The sequence below is a fragment of the Gossypium raimondii genome, chromosome 9 (assembly GCF_025698545.1).
Source record: "Gossypium raimondii isolate GPD5lz chromosome 9, ASM2569854v1, whole genome shotgun sequence".
NCBI classification, from domain to species: Eukaryota; Viridiplantae; Streptophyta; class Magnoliopsida; order Malvales; family Malvaceae; genus Gossypium; species Gossypium raimondii.
Window position 1 is genome coordinate 42,572,243 of NC_068573.1, and position 5,291 is coordinate 42,577,533.

The window sequence follows — 5,291 nt, forward strand, 5'->3', positions numbered from 1 at the left end:
GGGTATATCTTTTTTTGGTTTTAAATTTTTCGGTGAATTGAATTAAATTCCTTCAACATTTTTTTTTCTAACCCAATAAATATAGTTAATTGTTTTAATTACTTAGCTTAGAAAGCCCTTCCTTTTTAAGGACATTGAGAAAGCCACTAAATATAATTTTCTGTGATCATTAATGAGTTAATTTTTTTAATAGTCATGATCCTAAAATAAATAAATATTAAAATTTAAATTATTGAATATATTGTAATTAATGTATATTATAATTAATTTAAGAAAAAAATGATCAGTTGGCTGTAATTAATGTAAGAATCGATTTCATTTTTAATTAATTTGCAACTTATTTCATTTTCAACATGATTTTACAACAGAATCGATTTGATCAGGTAACTTTTGTTGAAAATTGAGACATTCTACTTCACTCTTTCTAAAAATTCAACTATACAATAATTAATGTACTAGCACGATACTAGGACAACAAGTCTGAAACGATTTTAAGAAAACTAACTTAGCAGTACAATAATTAATGTACTGCATGATACTAATACAGCAATTCTGAAGTGACAGACCACAACATACTGATTACATTAATCTCAGAACATTGCAATGAAAAACAACATGGATCTTGGTTAAATTGCAATTTCTGTTCACTCAATAATTCCTTTTGCAGCTCTGCTGAACAAGTTGTAAACCTGCTTTGATGAAAGACCAATCTTTTCCAAGTCACTTAGCTGCAAAAAACAGACAGCTTACCTACCTTCACTCATAATTCAAAAAACTTGTTTAAATTAGCATAGAAAAGCTTTTCTTACCGATTTTAAAGGGCTTGTTTCTCTAACTTGGTAGATGCGAACAACATATATCTAGAAACAATAACATAAATTTAATAATTTTAGTGTTTTGATATCTTAACTAAACTTGTATATGTTTGATACTTTAATTATTCATCTAAACCTTAATTTTGTAATGGGTTAAACTAAACTTGTATATGCTGCTCTTGATCTTGCAGAATGTCAACCAAACCAACATCTATTGAGGGTAGTGTTACACCTCCTACTTCGATAGATTCTGAAAATTCGGGAGTTGGAGCTTCAATCCAAACAAAGGGGACTACCGGGAAAAGAAAAGCCCCTCCTCAAAGGGCAGAAGTTTGGTCTCACTTCACTAAGTTTATTAATAGTGAGGGCGCAAGTAAGGCTAAATGTAATTATTGTGAAAAGGAATTTTGTTGTGATATGAAAAAAAATGGTACGGGGTCATTGAAATATCATATTGGTTCATGTAAGAAAAATCCTAGTAATGTTGTTGACACTAGTCAAGGACAACTAGTTTTACCTAGAAAGGGAGTTGAAGGGGGGAAGGGAATATTTCAACTTGGAGATTTGATCAAGAAGCATGTAGGAAAGGATTAGCACAAATGATTTTGATTGATGAATTACCTTTCAAGTTTGTTGAAAGTGAAGGTTTTAAGAAATTTATGTTTGTGGCATGTCCTAGGTTTCATATTCCTTCACGAACTACTATGACTAGGGATGTTTATCAATTGTATCTAGATGAAAGGGTCAAGATAAAACAACTTCTGAGAAGTTCTTGTTCTAGAGTTTGCTTAACTACTGACACATGGACATCTTTGCAAAGAGTTAATTATTTGTGTCTCACTGCTCACTTTATTGATAACGATTGGAAATTGAATAAAAAGATTTTAAACTTTTGTCCAATTTCTAGTCATAAGGGTGAGTCCATTGGGATGGTGATTGAGAAATGCTTGTTGAATTGGGGATTGATAAGTTGTTTATCGTTATCGTTGATAATGCAAGTTCAAATGATGTTGCTATTGGTTATTTGAGAAAGAAATTTAACCCTCGAGGGGTTTAGTTCAAAATGGTAAATATCTTCATATGAGATGCATGGCACACATTGTGAATTTGATTGTTGTTGAAGGCTTAAAGGAAATGAATAAATCATTGAACGTGTTAGGGGGTCATTAGATAAGTGAGACAATCTCCAGCTAGATTACAAAAGTTTAAGGAGTGTGTTGTGGTGGAAAAGATAGAGTGCAAGAAGATGTTGTGTCTTGATGTTTGTACTAGGTGGAACTCGACCTACTTAATGTTAGACACTGCTCAGAACTTTGAGAGAGCTTTTGAGAGATTTGAGGAGCAAGATACAAATTTTAGAAATTTGAACTTGAAAGGGGAGAGGGTTGGCCTAGTGTGGATGATTGGGATAATGTTAGAAACTTGAGGGATTTCTTGGAACACTTTTATGAAGTCACTTTGCGTATATCTGGCACTTCATATGTCACGTCCAATAATTTTTTTGATGAGCTTTCCAAAATTGATATTCTTTTACGTGATGCTCAGTTAAATAGTAATATTGATTTCAATGTTATGGCCATCAAGATGAAAGAGAAGTATGATAAGTATTGGGGTGATATTGATAAGATGAATTTGCTTATGTTTGTTGCTTGTGTTTTAGATCCTAGACAAAAACTAAAGTATCTTGAATTTGCACTTAGTGAAATGTCTAGTTCTGAAAAAGCTTGTGAAATGATGCAAAAGTTGAAGGAATCTTTGTATGAATTGTTTGATGAGTATAAGCCTCCACTCCATAGTACTTGTAGCCAATCGAGTGTGTCAACACATGTTTCTATTGGTGAACCACAACAAAAAATGAAAAGGCGAATGCAAGCTTTGTATAAAAAGCGTGAGTTGGAAATTTGTGGTGAGGATAAAACATCCGAGTTGGATAAGTATCTAATGAGGCTAATGAAGAATTTGTTGAAGATTTTGATATTTTATTGTGGTGGAAAGTGAACAGCCCTAGATTTCCCACTCTTTCAAAAATTGCCAGAGATGTGTTAGCTATACCAGTTTCTACGGTTGCTTCAGAGTCTGCATTTAGCACCGGAGGACGTGTGCTTGATCAATATAGGAGTTCTTTAACTCCTAAAATTGTACAAGCTCTTGTGTGTACTCAAGATTGGATTCGAAGATCATCATCACAAGAAGACATAAAAAAGATTGAAGAACAAATCCAAGAGCTTGACAAGATTGAAAATGGTATGTTTATTGTTTTATTTTAATAGTTTCAATTTTTTTACCATATCACTCTTACTTATTTAATTGATTCAATGTTTAGACATTTCTTGGAATGCATTAGAGCCTACCCTAGATTCATGAGCTTTCGTGAGTTGAAGGGTATGCTTACTACTATCTTATTCTTGTTGATTTATAATCTCTTCGTTTGTTTATATTATTTGAGTTTTTTTAAATGCGTATATTTCTATTATATGCTAAATTTTTGCTCATGGTTTTTTTAGGTTTAATGCAAATGGAGATATTTTGGAGAGATGAAATGAATATATTTTGGAAAGATGAAATGGATATAAATGGAGAATGTTAAAAACATATATTTCAATTATGTTTTAATTCAAGACTTATGTAATATTTTTAATTATGTAGTGATTCAAAGACTTATGTAATATTTTTAATTATGTAGTGATTCAAAGATTTATGTAATGTTTTTAATTATGTAGTGATTTAATTCGGGTAATTTGGATAATTTTCGGGTAATTTTCGGGTAATTCGGGTAATTTGGGTAATTTTCGGGTAATTCGGGTAATTCGGGTAATTCGGGTAAGTCGGGTAATTCGGGTAAGTCGGGTAATTCGGGTAATTCAGGTAATTTTTAACCAAAAATGAATAACACATATTTTTCGGTTAATTCGGTTAACCGACCTTATTAACCGAAAAAAATTTCGGTTCGGTTAATTATTTTTAAAAAAATTCGGTTCAGTTAACGGTTAAAAAATTTGAGAGGTCGGTTAATTCGGTTACAAGAATTTCGGGTCGGTTAACCGACTGAACACCCCTAACAGTAAGAAAGTAAGATAATATCCTTGATATAGTAAAATAAGGAAATAAAGTGATAAAAATGGTAATATTGAGTTATGTCAACATTGAGAAGTATATTATGACATATTAATTCAAGAAAGGATTAACTTGCAAAAGTGAGAAAAGTTTTATTGCCCAAGAGTAAATACTTAAAATTTGAGGGGTTAAAGTGTAAATACAAAAATTTAAAGGACCAATAGTGTAAATATTTAAGGTTGGAATAATCTAGAAACTAAGGAAAATGGATGAATTAGGACCAAAGTGAAAGGGTGAAGAATTTTGATGGACTAAATTGTAATTTTACCAAATTAAGTGATGACTCAATGATGGAATTTAAAAAATTATTAAGGGCAAAATGGTCAAATAGAGAGAATTCTAGAAGGTAATGATGATGTTTGTGATATTTTAATTAATTAATTAGATAAATATTATTTAATTAATATTTTATTAAGATTTTTAGTATTATTTTATTATTAAATGATTAATATAAAAGGGAGGAAAGATGATGAAAAATCATCATCTTTCCATGCAACCAACTTAGAAGAGAAGAGAAGAAAGAAAATTTTACTTTCTTTACAATTTGGTCCTTTCACCAAAAATTCACTATTTTCACCTAGAAATCAAAAGAATTTCCATAGCTTCCAAGAGAGAAAAATAATAAGGAGACAATGGGGAGCTAGAATGTCAAGTTAGATTCAAGAAATAGAAGCTGGAGGAGAGATAAAATCAAGTTAAAGTTTGAAATCAATAGCACAAGGTAAGAAATCAAGATTTCAATATATTTTTAAGTTTTTTATTGTTGAAAAAGCATGTAAATGATGTTATAGTAGAGTTTTATTAAATAAAGTCTTATGTTCTTGATACATTAGTGAAGGGAAATAAGTGAAAATGATGGGAAATATTATAGAGAAAGGGAATAAGGGAGTTATAAATTTAGTAATCAACATCTTGCACTAAAACAGTTTTGGATAGCAGCAGTAGGTTAACTTTGAAAAATCACCATAAAGTGTGGAAATCGAATTAAAGGATGAAAAAATATGAAATTAAATCTTATTAAGTCTAGTTTCTCATAGAAGAAACGGTGTAAGTAATAGAATTGTAAATCATGAGATCTAATAAATTTTGTGAGACAAGGTCAGAATGAATTCAAGTTCCCCTGTTCTGACTTTGGAAAATCATAAAAAAATTGAATAAAAATAAATAGAGGCTTAAATTTATACGTTTAAAATCCAGAATGAGTCTATTTTCAATAGAAACAAATGGAAACATCATCTAAATTCTGTACAAAGAGATAATTAATTTTTAGTGAAGAGGGGTCGGAACTGTCAAACAGTGAAACAGGGGAAACTTTAAAGAATAAACTGTACTTATTGGATAAACCAAAAATTCTGAAAACCT

General features: G+C 30.6%; 1 long non-coding RNA gene across 2 annotated transcripts; it reads left to right on the forward strand.

Annotated features, from left to right (window-relative positions):
• The first annotated feature begins 1,979 nt into the window (after window positions 1–1,979).
• LOC128032655 (uncharacterized) lies at window positions 1,980–3,511 on the forward strand. 2 transcript variants are annotated; one of them, XR_008188904.1, is made up of 3 exons: window positions 1,980–3,059; window positions 3,139–3,197; window positions 3,320–3,511. It is a non-coding gene; the product is annotated as an uncharacterized LOC128032655 (long non-coding RNA). The 2 variants fall into 2 exon arrangements; XR_008188905.1 differs by lacking the exon at window positions 3,139–3,197.
• Window positions 3,512–5,291: the final 1,780 nt, after the last annotated feature.